Consider the following 16,289-nt stretch of genomic DNA (forward strand, 5'->3'; position numbering starts at 1 on the left):
TTTCACCCAGCCATCACTGTAATGAAAACCCAGCCAGTGTCTTAGTGAGCGCTGATATCAGAACAGGAACCAGATGGGTTTGATTTCTATAAAAACTAAATGACCAAGTAATGTAATCTGTGTATGTCCGACCACGGAAACACTGACAGACACAGCATGCCAGTTTGTAGGAGTGATGGAGGTCTAAACATGCAGCTTTACGCTTTATACATGTAGCAAATATTCACGTAGCAAATATTCACAAAGAACACCACACTTACCTGAAACTCATCCAATTGACTTTTGAAAACGGCTCAGTAGCAGCATATTCATCTTGCTGTTAGAATTGACTAGAATATTTGCTAAAACTTTGCTTTGTTTGTTTTTAGTATGGGAAGTGAGAGAAGCAGAAACTTCAAAAAAAAAAAAAAAAACACGTTTTAGTAAAGTCCCCAGTATTACCAGTAAGAACCCTGAAATGTCCAGGCAGAGGCATTTTCTATGGGCCCCTCCCCGTATCCACAGCTATTCATTCTACCATCTTTTTTGGCCCTCCTCACATGAGGGCCCTGGGTACTCAGTCCCCTTTTTCCCCCCAGTCCGACACCCCTGGGTCCCAGACAGTAATAATGGATTCAGACTCAGATTTTCTCTCGTAGTGTTTGGTTAAAGCTCCCAGTCCTCCCAGTAGCCGACCCACACGCTGCAACGCATCATCATCAACGGGTTGGTATGATACTGCCACACACACCGAGGGAGGAACTGGAATCTGATCCCCGGCTGCTGAAGGCCGGACTACAGTCTGAGAAAACCGAGTCCCCCCAGGTCCGTTATGGGAAGTGTAGACGTCAATAATGAGAAGAATAGTGACTAAAACGTGAGAAAAAAGCCACAGAAACATAGAAAAGGCGACTGATATACGTTTAAAAAGCAACAAATCGTCAAAAAAGACATGATGAAAAAAAGTGATGATGAAGAGCTGCAGTTTGGTGAAGTGTGCAGCAGGTGGAGCCAAAGACTAATCTTCTTTAACTTCCTGGAAACAAAAACAAAAGTCCCTCTTTATCTGTAAAATAACTGAAGATCAGCAGAGGAAAAGGAGCATCACAATATGTCCAAAAACAACAACAAATAGGCTAAATGTCAAATTTGTCAATTTGATGAAAAACACTAAGAAGCATTGTAGGAGCCCATACCTGAAACATTTTAATCATTGTTTGAAACTCTGTGTGTGCGTGTGTGTGTGTGTGTGTGTGTGTGTGTGTGTGTGTGTGTGTGTGTGTGTGTGTGTGTGTGTGTGTGTGTGTGTGTGTGTGTGTGTGTGTGTGTGTTTGTGTGTGTGTGTGTGTGTGTGTGTGTGTGTGTGTGTGTGTGTGTGTGTGTGTGTGTGTGTGTGTGTTTGAGATTTTATAATGCAAAGCATTTAGTGAACATCCTATTCAATGAAATCTTAGAGGAGATGCCTGATGTATTTTCACTGTATAGTACCTTACACTTGATGTGCCCTAACTATTTCACTACTTTGTTTCTCTCTTGTCTAACATGCAGTACAGTAGCTTGTGTAAATTGTACATTTGCATGAAAATTACAGTTTGACAATTCATGGACATTTTTATCATTCCCAGAATAGACAAACATATTTTCAATCAATTATATCTGCATATCAATAGTCCACTTAAAGGCAATTTGTGACATCCAGGGCAAATCTCAAAGCATGGCAAGATATTCTGGTAACACGTACTGTACAGTATGTACAGTATGTTTCCTAATGTTTAAAGCCATAGTCCGTTTTGGTAAAGAGAGGAATTGGAATCTGATCCTTGGCTTCTAAAGGCAGGACTAGAGTCTGAGAAACCTGAGTCCCCCCCAGGTCTGTATTGGTAAGTGTAGGTGTCAATAATGAGAAGAATAGTGACTAAAACGTCAGAAAAAAAGCCACAGAAACACAGAAAAAGCGACTGATATATGTTTAAAAAGCAACAAAAACGTCAAAAAAGACATGGTGAACAAAGAGATGATGAAGAGTTGCAGTTTGGTGAAGTGTCCAGTAGGTGAAGCCAAAGTCTAATCTTCTTACAACAAAAGTTCCTCTTCATCTGTAAAATAACTGATGATCAGCAGAGGAAAAGGAGCATCACGGTGGTTAGCACTTCTGCCTCACAGGAAGAAGGTTCAGTGTTCGAACCCAGGTCGTCTCAGGCCTTTCTGTGTGGAGTTTGCATGTCCTCCCCGTGTTTGCGTGGGTTTCCTCCGGGTGCTCCGGTTTCTTCCCACCATAAAGACATGCATGCTAGGCAACTAGGACTACAGTTGAAAATTAGCCGACTGGCTAACACTGGCGCAATTACTGAAATGTTCATTAATGTGCATTGTCCTAATCAAATAAATGAATCAAAATCAAAATATGTCCAAAAACAACAACAAATAGGCTACTTCTGAAAAAGAAAAAAAGAAAAAGTCAAAACATTGGGGGAAAATTGTCAAATGTCAAAAAACAACAAAAAAATTGGGGGAAAAGTGACAAAAACATCAAAATAAGCTACAAAAACATCTGGAAAATAATCGTCAAAAAAGCCTCCAAAATGTCAAGAAAAACAGTAGCTGTTAAAATGTCCGACATGAAACACTTAATGTGATGATATTAATGCAGCAACATGTCAGCAGACTGTTTTTTCAGAAGCTTCAACAACTGCCGTGTGCTTCAAATGTTAACCCCCCCCAAACACCAGGAATCCTCTGACCTTTCTTCCTTCTCAGGGCTTTGACCCCTATCTAATTACATTGAGTTGGCGCAATGCAGCACACAAAATGTTGGGTGAAGTATTGCTGGCCGATCGTTGTACAAGATGAGCAGATAATACATCTCCTTTGTTTTTTTGCCCCTTAGAGGGAAACAACTTGGAGCCACCACATATTTTAATGAGATAATTTTGTTAGTTAAGACTGGGTTATTAAAAGGTCAAAATAGTAGCTTTAATCATTTTTTTCTTTCAAAGTAGTCTAAATAGCATGGCTCTGACATCTGACCATGTGAGGTAAACTCTGGAAGGGGGAGTGCTTTGCTGTGAGACATCAATCAGCTGTGTGCACACTGCAAACAGTCATCTGAACATCAAATAATCTTAAACATTTGATGAAAAACAGGACTAAGAAGCATTGTAGGAGCCCATACCTGAAACATTTTAATCATTGTTTGAAACTGTGTGTTTGTGTGTGTGTGTGTGTGTGTGTGTGTGTGTGTGTGTGTGTGTGTGTGTGTGTGTGTGTGTGTGTGTGTGTGTGTGAGTGTGTGAGAGATGTTATACATTTATACATTTAGTGAACATCCTACTCAATGAAATTTTAGAAGAGATGCATGTATTTTCATTGTACAGTACCTTACACTTGATGTGCCCTAACTATTTCACTACTTTGTTTCTCTCTCATCTAACATCCAGTACAGTAGCTTGCATAAATTGTACATTTACATGAAAATTACATTTTGAAAATTATTTTTGGACATTTTTATCATTCCCAGAACAGACAAACATATTTTCAATCAATTATGTCTGCATATCAGTAGGTCACTAAAAGACAATTTGTGACATCGAGGGCAAATCTGAAATTATGGCAAGATGTTCTGGTAACACTTACAGTACAGTATGTACAGTATGTTTCCTAATGTTTAAAACCATATTACATTTAGGTCAAAGCATTCTTTTACTTAATAATATACAGTCAACCAATCCAAGGCAGGCTTTGCACCCTCTCACTTTAATGACATGCCAACCTTCACACAGCAACTTTTGAAACCACTCAAATTACAAGATGGATCTTGACAGAGGGGCCCATAAAAAATTGTAGCTCACAGAAAATAACATATGCTCTACATCACACCCAAAATTAGCTGACAACTGGCTCACTCTGACTGCTTAATCCTAATCATTCTATAATGTAGATTGAATGTAAAAAGACATCTCAGAGCCTGAATGAATTGAAATTACTTTTCAGGAGACACTGACATTTCTGTAAAATCATGTTAAGTTAGTTTAGATAAAGCCTAAGAGTTTAGGCAATGATAAATGTGCAATTGTAAAAATATAATTACATTTAATAAAAATGTTCCTTACTTAGTGAATAAAAATATTACATAGTAAGTCATATCTTTTTATGCTCTTTTGTCTTGCATTTTCAGTAAAGTTTGCCAAAAGTTTGGAAAACTAAGCCCAACATCACATCATGTTGCTCTAATCTATATGAAAACTAATCTCATCTTGTCATCTTTACTCAACTCAGCACAAGCAGGTTTATTAGGAGTCAAGAAACTCCCAAACAAGCGTAAGCATGAAATAATTTAAGACCACAATGTCAATGTTCATCTACCTTTGATGCATTTGCTGTCTGTCAGATAACAAACTTTAAATTCCCCATATAAATTTAAAATCCCACAACATAGTCTCAAATTAAAGAATGTCAATCAAACAATTATCAATCATCAAACATTTTAAAGGTAATCTTCATCTTAAAATGTGTCAACACCACCATTTCCTATTATAATCTTTAAAAAATGTGTGTATATGTGAATGTTTTTAAAGAACTCAAAAGCTTCTTACTCAGGGTAGGGATTCTTCCACATATAGAACCAATAAAAAATGTGTCAAGTCTCAACTGTCACACTTACCATAATTGGCATGTAAGTCTGCTTCAACCTCTGCTTAGTAAGCACATCAGACTGAATATAAAGGGGTCCATGTGGGTGCCTTAGACAGCGTGGTGGAAGACGAGTGAAGTTCCAGCTTCTGGTGAGGTGGTCTACTACTATGCATCGTACCATTTAGATGTATTTCTCATTTTGGAAATTATATGAAGTTATATTTTGTAAACTAAATATAATGTCATCAGAATCAGAAACAGCTTTTTTGGCCAGGTTTGCGTAAACAAACAAGGAATTTGACTCTGGTTAATCTTTGCTCTTAAAGTACAACACTCCCTTAACATATAAAGAATAAAAACAGAAAGGACAGTAAGAAATATAAAAAAATACTGTTAAGTAATAATACAATATAATGTACAAATAAATGCAAGAAAAAAATTGAAGAGAGGAAAAGAATAGTGCAATATCAGTATAGTCAAGATTTAAGATTTTAATATAAATATATTGCAAGGCAGTTCAGTGCAAGAATGAATGTATGTATTCAATGCACTCTGTGCATTTTTGAGGTTGTTTCACGCACTGACTAAACCATGATGTTTTCAATAGGATTGTGGAGTGCAACATTGTTTTCACAAGGGGAAAGGATAAGGTATGTACAACTTTTATTTTAAGTATTTGTGTGTTTAATACGTGACCTTAGGTGTTTTGCATCCAATTAGGACAAAACTCAAAATGACAACTAGTGTTAATTGTAACAACAATCAGCCAAGTCAAGTCAATTTTATTTATATAACCTAATATCACAAATTTGTCTCAAGGGGCTTTACAATCTGTACAGCATATGACACTCTCTGTCCTCAGACCTTCAATTTGGACCCCTTTAACGGGGGAACACGGAGGAAACCTCAGAAAGAGAAACTGAGCATGACTCTCTCTCCCTAGATGGAGAGACATGCAACAGATGTTGTGTGTAAATTATAGAGCAACGTAATGACATTAGAGCATAGACAATATGTCTGACAGTCTGAAAGGCTTTAACTAAGATAAAGGTATCTTTTAATAATGTAAAAAAATATTTTGGTATTGCTATATTGTTGATGTTTAGTACAACACCAGGCATTTAGGAACTGTTCATTGATATGAACAGAAACCATCATTCTAAGATTGCTATTGTTTGACTTACTGACTTTATTGAACTCTATAATTCTGGGCTTTCCAGTCATATGGCTAGAAGACATTAGTTTTAATGTCTAAATATAAAATTCTATATACTCTTATTTGTAATTACTTCACAGAAGTAAATCGCCACCATGAGTACGGACGCGGAGATGGCCATTTATGGCAAAGCTGCCGTTTACCTTCGTAAGCCAGAAAGGGAGAGAATTGAGGCTCAAAGTACACCATTTGATGCCAAGAGTGCCTGCTACGTGTCCGACACCAAGGAGCTGTACTTGAAAGCAAAAATCCTCAAGAAAGATGGTGGCAAAGTCACCGTCGAAGTCCTGGACACTAAGGAGGTTAGTATCATGAAGTCAGAGTCAACTGGGACTTCAATACGATTAGTTCTCATTGTGTCTAATGTCCTGTTGCAGGAGAGGACAGTGAAAGAAGATCAAGTCTTCCCAATGAACCCTCCCAAGTATGACAAGATTGAGGACATGGCCATGATGACCCATCTCAATGAAGCCTCTGTGCTGTATAACCTCAAAGAGCGTTTTGCAGCATGGATGATCTACGTAAGACAATCTGCCTAATGAGAAAAGAAGAATTGTGAATTGCTAATCTTGTAGGAAACATAGAGTTAACTGTTGAATCTCTATGATCACTTTCAGACCTACTCTGGGTTGTTCTGTGCCACTGTGAACCCCTACAAGTGGCTCCCAGTGTACGATGCAGAATGTGTAAGTGCCTATAGAGGCAAGAAGCGTATGGAGGCTCCACCCCACATCTTCTCTGTCTCTGACAACGCTTTTCAGTTCATGCTTACTGGTAAGTCATTCCCAACACAATGTAGAATTTATCAGTATAAAGGGGTTTCTGTTAGCCTGACAAGCCGGACCCACATCAAGATGTTGGGTCCGGGAACTCACCATTGACGGAGCTCAATTGGAGGGGCGGGATAAACGGTTGTCTTTCAAATTTCCTCTGCACGCAATAGGATATCGCTATAACCAGGCAAAGCAACAAAGAAGGTAGCAAAGCTAGTTGATAGATTAAACTTTAAACTTTTGCCATATCCGGTCGGCAAAACTCCGAACACATCTTCCTTTTTTAAGAATGATTTCTGTGTCGTTCTTTGTTCTTTTCTCAAAGAAAAGCTTAACTCCAAGTCTTCCAGAAGACTGCTGTTCCCAGCAGCAGCAGCAGCCATAAGCCCCGCCCACCGACTCTATACACGATGTGATTGGCCTGACCAGATTTCGATTTTTCCAGCTCGCAAGTCAACAGACAGTGCCTAGACCCCCCTGGCTGCAAATTAAATTTGCTGCTGCTAGGGTGCGTCTAGATTTCTAGGCTAGTTTTCTGTTGCAGTAAAACTAAATTATTATTACATTATATTGTTTTTATTTACAGATCGGGAGAACCAGTCTGTCTTGATCACGTAAGTTTGTTACATTTACATTTGTTGACTTTGTTTAACATAGTCAAATATCTTGATCAAATTCTTAAAAGTCTGTCTATACCTAGTGGAGAATCTGGTGCTGGAAAGACTGTGAATACCAAGCGTGTCATCCAGTACTTTGCAACAATCGCAGTTGGTGGAGCGAAGAGGGACACATCAAAGGTATCTTCCTGTATAATTACAATTCAGGCTTCTTCCTCTATAGAATATTTTTCAAGGGGGAAAAATAGTCATTTTCTGACTGTAATTCTAAACCTGGATTATAGGGGTCACTGGAGGATCAGATTATTGCAGCCAATCCCCTGCTGGAGGCCTATGGTAATGCCAAAACTATTAGGAATGACAACTCTTCTCGTTTTGTAAGTATGGAACAATTACTACACTTGAAATAGGTCTTTTTACAGATTGCCAATGTGGAGGGACATTACAAATCTTTGAACCTTTGTTCCAAATAGGGTAAATTCATCAGAATCCATTTCGGCACAACTGGCAAACTGGCTAGTGCTGATATTGAGACATGTAAGTAATAATACTCATAGTACATTCAAACAACTGGAATTGTGAATTGGTAAGACTGTAATTCATGAACAATGTTTGCAGATCTGCTGGAGAAGTCAAGAGTGACATACCAGCTTGCTGATGAAAGAGGCTACCACATCTTCTTCCAGATGATGACTGGCCACATCCCTGAGATACTTGGTAAGAAGATTGAGAGGATGCACATTGACTACGTTTACAAGCAGCCAATAACCCGTTCAAAACCGGAATATTAGCAATAACCCGGTCACGCACGGCCATGTAAACACCGGCAAAAACCCGAATATGCTCAAATTCCGTTTTTTAAAAACCCGAATATGCTACCTGGGTCACCCCTTTTCTAACCCAAAATTTTGGTCATGTAAACGCGTATCGGCATATCCCCATCAAAAGGAACATTGATTTGTGTTCTGCGCATGTTCTATTTGCAAGGAATCTTGGTCTTTTGAGTAGAGGAACTTCTTGTATGCGCCAGAAAACATAGTTATAATAATAGTTATATACTATAATAATATATATATACATATATATATGTCAATGCAGAAAACCTGCGCGCAGTATACCGGAAGTAAACAAGAAGTAGAGGTAAACATGGCGAGACGCAGCACAGCACCACACTTTTTGAGCGAGGAGGAAACCAATTTCTTTATTAGTGTGGTGAAAACCATGAATATAATGTCTTTTGTTGACGGCAGAAAGTACCGAGATAGTGAGATTCATAAGAAGGTGACCGAAAAGTTATTGCGTCTTAAGGTTGTCCGTACGTCCAGACGCTAACCGTGCGTCGCCGTTTACATTGGGATATTGCCAAATGAATTCAAATTCCATGTATACAGGAGTAACTCTCCCTGCTCACGCATGTAAACGGGTTATTCCGACTGTTTCAGAAACCCGAATAGTGACCTTAACCCGACCATAACCCGAAAATTGACAGCTTGTAAACGTAGTCATTGTAACCTTTTTTCATATGAAACAAATGTTCTCACGTGTTCACCCTTTTATGGCTCCCCAGATCAGGCACTCATCACAACCAACCCCTACGACTTCCCCATGTGTAGCATGGGTCAGATCACTGTGGCCAGCATTGATGACAAAGTTGAGCTAGAAGCCACTGACGTGAGGGATTTTCACTTTCAAATATTTAAATATATCCACATCAAAACTGCCCTTTAAAGTGATTATGTTTGTGTGGACCTCTTTTGAACTCAGAATGCCATTGATATCCTGGGCTTCACTGGTGAAGAGAAGGTGAGCATCTACAGAATGACTGGTGCTGTGATCCACCATGGTAACATGAAGTTCAAGCAGAAGCAGCGTGAGGAACAGGCTGAGCCTGATGGCACAGAGGGTTAGTATTGAATGCCAACTCAGAGCGAATAGCTTGGGGGGAATCAGTAATACAGTTCTTAATCCCTCTGGTTTCTGTTCATATCATGATGGAAATCTCTGAACTATTTTCAGAGGCTGACAAGGTTGCTTACTTGCTGGGTCTGAACTCCGCTGACATGCTCAAGGCTCTGTGCTATCCCAGAGTGAAGGTCGGCAATGAGTATGTCACCAAGGGACAGACTGTACCTCAGGTAATTGAGATAAACTGGTATCACTTCTATTTATTTTTTGTGTCATTTATTTCATTAGAAACATTTTAAATACCAGTATTTCATCATTTTACAAGATTTTTGCCAGTTGATTTTAAACAAATCACATCCTTGTTTTTATTCAGGTGATGAACGCAGTGCCTGCCCTGGCCAAGTCTATCTATGAGAGAATGTTCTTGTGGATGGTCGTCCGTATCAACCAGAGTTTGGACACTAAACAAGCTAGACAGTTCTACATTGGTGTCCTGGATATCGCTGGCTTTGAAATCTTCGACGTAAGCTTCATTTCAAACAATTCTGAGGCTGATACTTTTCATGACAGAATAATTCTTATTGCCCAGCGAGATATTATATTAATTATTTGTCCCATCACAGTTCAACACCTTGGAACAGCTGTGCATCAACTTCACCAATGAGAAACTGCAACAGTTCTTCAACCACACTATGTTTGTCCTGGAGCAAGAGGAGTACAAGAAGGAGGGTATTATCTGGGATTTCATTGACTTTGGCATGGACTTGGCTGCTTGTATTGAGCTCATTGAAAAGGTAATCACTTCATTTGGTAATTATAACTAATTGTTCTTAATTTGACTTAATGTATCACTTAATGACATACTTCTTCACACTTCTTTCAAGCCCATGGGAATCTTCTCCATCCTTGAAGAGGAGTGCATGTTCCCCAAGGCCACAGACACATCCTTCAAGAACAAGCTGTATGACCAGCATCTTGGCAAAAAACAAAGCATTTGAAAAGCCTAAGCCCGCCAAGGGCAAGATTGAGGCCCACTTCCCCTGGTGCACTACGCCGGTACCGTGGACTACAATATCGCTGGCTGGCTGGACAAGAACAAGGATCCACTGAATGATTCTGTCGTTCAGCTGTACCAGAAATCCCCAGTGAAACTGCTGGCTGTTCTGTATCCTCCCGTCGTTGAGGGTATGATAGTAATTACAGTAAACTAAAACACATTTTAAGGTTATAGTGTATATTTTTTAACTAACTGTAGCATGTGCTCATGTACATGATATGTCACATTTTAATATAACATGTCTATTTAAAAACATTTACAGAAACTGGTGGTGCAAAGAAGGGTGGCAAGAAGAAGGGTGGTTCTATGCAGACTGTTTCTTCACAGTTTAGGGTAAGGTTGCAAACTTATCTCATATACAGTATCTCAATTTATGCTCAAACTCACAGTTGTTATATGCATGATATAACTCATCATTCTGGATCTACAGGAGAACTTGGGCAAGCTGATGACTAACTTGAGGAGCACCCATCCTCACTTTGTGCGCTGCCTGATTCCTAATGAGTCAAAGACTCCAGGTACATAGAAAACTTAATCTCAAGAGATTCTTTAAGAAGTGATTTGTTTTGTTGGTATGGTTTACTTGATTTCAGAGCCTAACTATTTACTCAAGGAAGTAATTAAGAAATGTATTTTTTACAGGTCTGATGGAGAACTTCCTGGTCATCCACCAGCTCAGGTGTAACGGTGTGCTGGAGGGTATCAGAATCTGCAGAAAAGGTTTCCCCAGCAGAATTCTGTATGCTGACTTCAAGCAGAGGTATCAATGGATATTTAAAGAATTTTGATAGATTATTAAAAGAAAATGCTCACACTGACTATTAACTCTCATAAAAGGTACAAGGTGCTGAATGCCAGTGTCATCCCCGAGGGGCCAGTTCATTGACAACAAGAAGGCTTCAGAGAAGCTGCTTGGGTCAATTGATGTTAATCATGATGAGTACAAATTTGGACACACCAAGGTAAACCCCTTGATTGCATTAATATACTTTAGTGATACTTTCCAATGATAGTCAGTGCAAAAAAGAGTATCTTAAAAAAGTCTAAGACGATTTTATGTAATATAATGAGAAATTAGGCCACTGAGCAGTAAAAAGAGAAAAGAGAAATTGCACTACCATGTGGCCATTGATGAAGCAGGTTACATTTTGTCTTGTGTACAAAGTGATAGTAAAAGACTAGTAAAAGTGCCCATACAGGATTAAAGTTTTCTAGAAAAAAGCACAGCTGCCATCAGCCATTTAGAATAATTGTGTTTCACTGTCTAAGATATTTTGCTACATATCCTGATCCTGATGAACGGTTTACTTAATAATATAAGACATACATATGATTGTGTGGGGTACATGCTATCTGAGTCATTTCTGGTTTAATGTTTAGAATAGTGCACAGTGAAGACACAAAGTCAATATCTATTCTTTCTTTGATCAGGTGTTCTTCAAGGCCGGTCTGCTGGGTGTCCTAGAGGAGATGAGAGATGAAAAACTGGCATCTCTGGTCACCATGACTCAGGCTTTGTGCCGTGGTTTCCTCATGAGAACAGAGTTTGTGAAGATGACAGCGAGGAGGCATGTTGAAAAGAACAATTTTGAGTGCACAGCCATGGAATGAATAATGAGGAATAACTTTGTCCCTAACAGCAACTTCTTTTCAACAGGGATGCTGTATATACCATCCAGTACAATGTCCGCTCATTCATGAATGTCAAACACTGGCCATGGATGAAGGTGTACTACAAGATCAAGCCTCTGCTGAAGAGTGCTGAAACTGAGAAGGAGCTGGCAGCTATGAAGGAGAACTATGAAAAGATGACCACTGACTTGGCTGCTGCCCTGGCCAAGAAGAAGGAACTGGAGGAGAAGATGGTGTCTCTTCTGCAGGAGAAGAATGATCTGCAGCTCCAAGTAGCATCTGTAAGTACACACCAACAGACAGATCTGCTTTTTCATGTTTTTTAATGTTAATTTGCTAACATCTCTTTTTGGAAAATTAACTAGGAATCAGAGAATCTGAATGACGCTGAAGAGAGATGTGAGGGACTTATCAAGAGTAAGATTCAGCTCGAGGCCAAACTCAAAGAGACAACCGAGAGACTGGAGGATGAAGAGGAAATCAATGCTGAGCTCACTGCCAAGAAGAGAAAGCTGGAGGACGAATGCTCTGAGCTCAAGAAGGATATTGATGACCTGGAGCTTACCTTGGCCAAAGTGGAAAAAGAGAAACATGCGACAGAGAACAAGGTTGGTAAATAATAATCTGTCCAGCAGATCAAGTAAGGTTATAATGATGACAGTTTAAAGACAAGATTTTTCTTGCACACTTAGGTTAAGAACCTGACTGAGGAGATGGCCTCTCAAGATGAGAGCATTGCTAAGCTGACCAAGGAAAAGAAAGCCCTTCAGGAGGCTCATCAGCAGACTCTTGATGACCTGCAGGCAGAGGAAGACAAAGTCAACACTCTGACCAAGGCCAAGACCAAGCTTGAGCAGCAAGTGGATGATGTAAGTTTACAAAGTCTCTTGGATTGGCAAAGCAAGCATATTCTTCTTGAATGTGATGGTTACAAACTAATCTTATTTCTTAGCTTGAGGGTTCTCTGGAGCAAGAGAAGAAGCTCCGTATGGACCTTGAGAGAGCCAAGAGAAAGCTTGAGGGTGATCTGAAACTGGCCCAGGAATCCATCATGGATCTGGAGAATGACAAGCAGCAGTCTGATGAGAAGATCAAAAAGTAACGTCATTTTTGAATTTGTACAACCATTCTTTTTTTAAAAATTGTGGTTATCTGCATGAACTCTATGTACTTTATCTATAATTCTCACAGGAAGGACTTTGAAATCAGTCAGCTCCTTAGCAAGATTGAAGATGAGCAGTCACTGGGTGCTCAGCTTCAGAAGAAGATCAAGGAGCTCCAGGTGACATATCGCATTACACAAAACATTTCTCCATGTGTTCCCAAATTTGTGTATTAAAAGTGAAAGTTTACTGAAAGACATCACATCTATAATCAACAGGCTCGTATTGAGGAACTGGAGGAGGAGATTGAGGCTGAGCGTGCTGCTCGTGCCAAGGTTGAGAAGCAGAGAGCTGACCTCTCCAGGGAACTTGAGGAGATCAGTGAGAGGCTGGAGGAGGCCGGGCGGTGCCACTGCTGCTCAGATTGAGATGAACAAGAAGCGTGAAGCCGAGTTCCAGAAGCTCCGTCGTGATCTTGAGGAGTCCACTCTGCAGCATGAAGCCACCGCTGCTGCTCTTCGCAAGAAGCAGGCTGACAGCGTAGCTGAGCTGGGAGAGCAGATCGACAACCTCCAGCGTGTAAAGCAGAAGCTTGAGAAGGAAAAGAGTGAATACAAGATGGAGATTGATGACCTCTCCAGCAACATGGAGGTTGTTGCTAAAGCTAAGGTACACAATGCATTACATGCTATTTTATTAACTAAATAAGCATAGTAAATAATGTAATTAATATTATAAATAAAATCTGATCACTGATCTCATCTCTATTTACTCATTAGGGAAATCTTGAAAAGATGTGCCGTACTCTAGAGGACCAACTTAGCGAACTGAAGACCAAGAATGATGAAAATGTCCGTCAAGTCAATGACGCAAATGCACAGAAAGCACGTCTCCTGACAGAAAATGGTATCTAAAACTTTTAAATTGAATGATCTATTGTGTATATTATTAAGAAGCATGACAAAAACTAACGTATTATGACATCTTTCACACAAGGTGAGTTCAGCCGTCAAGTTGAAGAGAAAGAAGCTCTTGTCTCCCAGCTGACCAGAGGCAAACAGGCATTCACACAGCAGATTGAGGAGCTGAAAAGACAGATTGAAGAGGAGGTTAAGGTAAGACACTGTTAAGTGAGTGTGTATTGGTATTATTAGTTTGGGATTAAGGAATTTTGTAAATTCAATCATATGTCTTACACCAGGCCAAGAATGCTCTTGCCCATGGACTGCAATCAGCCCGCCATGACTGTGATCTGCTGAGGGAGCAGTTTGAGGAGGAGCAGGAGGCCAAGGCTGAGCTGCAGCGTGGAATGTCCAAGGCCAACGGTGAGGTGGCTCAGTGGAGAACTAAGTATGAAACTGATGCTATCCAGCGCACTGAGGAGCTTGAGGAATCCAAGTGAGTAAGATTCAAACAATTCAATGGCCAGTTCAAGTGTAGCATTTTAGCATAACTCAAATACAGTACTTGCATTTAAACAAATGTTCTAAACTGTTTTTTCAATTGTTTGTATTTAGTATCTCATTACGAAAATAATATTTTAGATCAAAGCAGTGCTTTCTTATATTCATCTAGGTTCTGAGACTATGTAATGATTTGTATTTCACTCATGAAAAAATATCTGGAAAAAAGTAGTTTCAGTGGAAAACAAATCTTATCCTTTTCAAACAGGAAAAAGCTGGCTCAGCGTCTTCAGGAGGCTGAGGAGCAGATTGAGGCAGTGAACTCCAAGTGTGCTTCTCTTGAGAAAACCAAACAGAGGCTCCAGAGTGAGGTGGAGGACCTCATGATTGATGTGGAGAGGGCCAATGGGCTGGCTGCCAACCTGGACAAGAAGCAGAGGAACTTTGACAAGGTAACATTGTTTACTTTGTGTGGCCAAACCATATATATATATATATATATATATATATATATATATATATATATATATATATATTTATTATTTTTTCCTCATATTGCTACATAACCAACTTAACTGTATTAATTATGTTATTCAGGTACTGGCAGAGTGGAAACAGAAGTTCGAGGAGGGTCAGGCCGAGCTCGAGGGAGCACAGAAGGAGGCTCGTTCTCTCAGCACTGAGCTGTTCAAGATGAAGAACTCTTATGAGGAATCTCTGGATCAGCTGGAGACCATGAAGGGGAAAACAAGAACCTGCAACGTAAGCTCTACATTATGTAACAGCTACATTGTATTCAACACTTGTATTTCTTACATTGTATTCAATTGTTGTAGAATAAAGTGTATTTATTTTAGATTGTAAGGCTTAACAATATAAAACACATGTATCGCTCTGCAGAGGAGATCTCAGATCTGACTGAACAGATTGGTGAGACTGGCAAGAGCATCCATGAGCTGGAGAAGTCCAAGAAGCAGGTGGAGACCGAGAAGGCTGAGATCCAGACGGCTCTTGAAGAGGCTGAGGTACTATTTTTCTCGAGGAAATCTTCTGAAAAAAAAATCGTAATCATAGACAAATATACAACTAAAGGTTTAAAGGCAAAGATTAATATTTAAATTGTTTGATATCATTAGGGAACTCTGGAACACGAAGAGTCTAAGATCCTGCGTGTCCAGCTGGAGCTCAACCAGATTAAGGGTGAGGTGGACAGGAAGCTGGCAGAGAAAGATGAGGAGATGGAGCAGATCAAGAGGAACAGCCAGAGGGTGATTGACTCCATGCAGAGCACTCTGGATTCTGAGGTCAGGAGCAGAAACGATTCCCTGAGAATCAAGAAGAAGATGGAGGAGACCTGAATGAGATGGAGATTCAGCTGAGCCACGCCAATCGCCAGGCTGCTGAGTCCCAGAAGCAGCTGAGGAATGTGCAGGCGCAGCTGAAGGTATAGTTAGACACAGAGTTGTTGCACAGACTATGGTCAGTGCAAGTACATTTTGGCATTCATGTGAATATTTTCCTGATATGTTTTTTTCACTAGGATGCCCAACTGCACCTTGATGATGCTGTCAGAGCACAGGAAGACTTCAAGGAACAAGCTGCTATGGTGGATCGCAGGGAACGGTCTGATGGTAGCTGAAATCGAGGAACTCAGAGTTGCTCTGGAACAGACAGAGAGAGGTCGCAAAGTTGCTGAGCAGGAGCTGGTGGATGCCAGTGAGCGTGTTGGACTTCTGCACTCTCAGGTGAACAAGCCCAATCATTTCTTCAATTATTTAAAAATCTAATGACAATTAAAATGATGTGAAAATCAGGCATGTAATGACTAAAGTGCCTTTTATGCCTTTTAGAACACAAGCCTTCTGAACTCCAAGAAGAAGCTTGAGTCTGACCTGGTCCAGGTCCAGAGTGAAGTGGATGACACTGTTCAGGAAGCAAGAAATGCAGAGGAGAAGGCCAAGAAGGCCATCAC

The 16,289-nt window shown here is 40.0% G+C and overlaps 1 pseudogene; it reads left to right on the forward strand.

Annotated features, from left to right (window-relative positions):
* The first annotated feature begins 5,922 nt into the window (after positions 1-5,922).
* Positions 5,923-16,289, forward strand: part of LOC114545338 (myosin heavy chain, fast skeletal muscle-like) — a 13,673-nt pseudogene continuing 3,306 nt past the window's right edge.

This window comes from Perca flavescens, chromosome 19 (assembly GCF_004354835.1).
Source record: "Perca flavescens isolate YP-PL-M2 chromosome 19, PFLA_1.0, whole genome shotgun sequence".
In the NCBI taxonomy this organism is placed as follows: domain Eukaryota; kingdom Metazoa; phylum Chordata; class Actinopteri; order Perciformes; family Percidae; genus Perca; species Perca flavescens.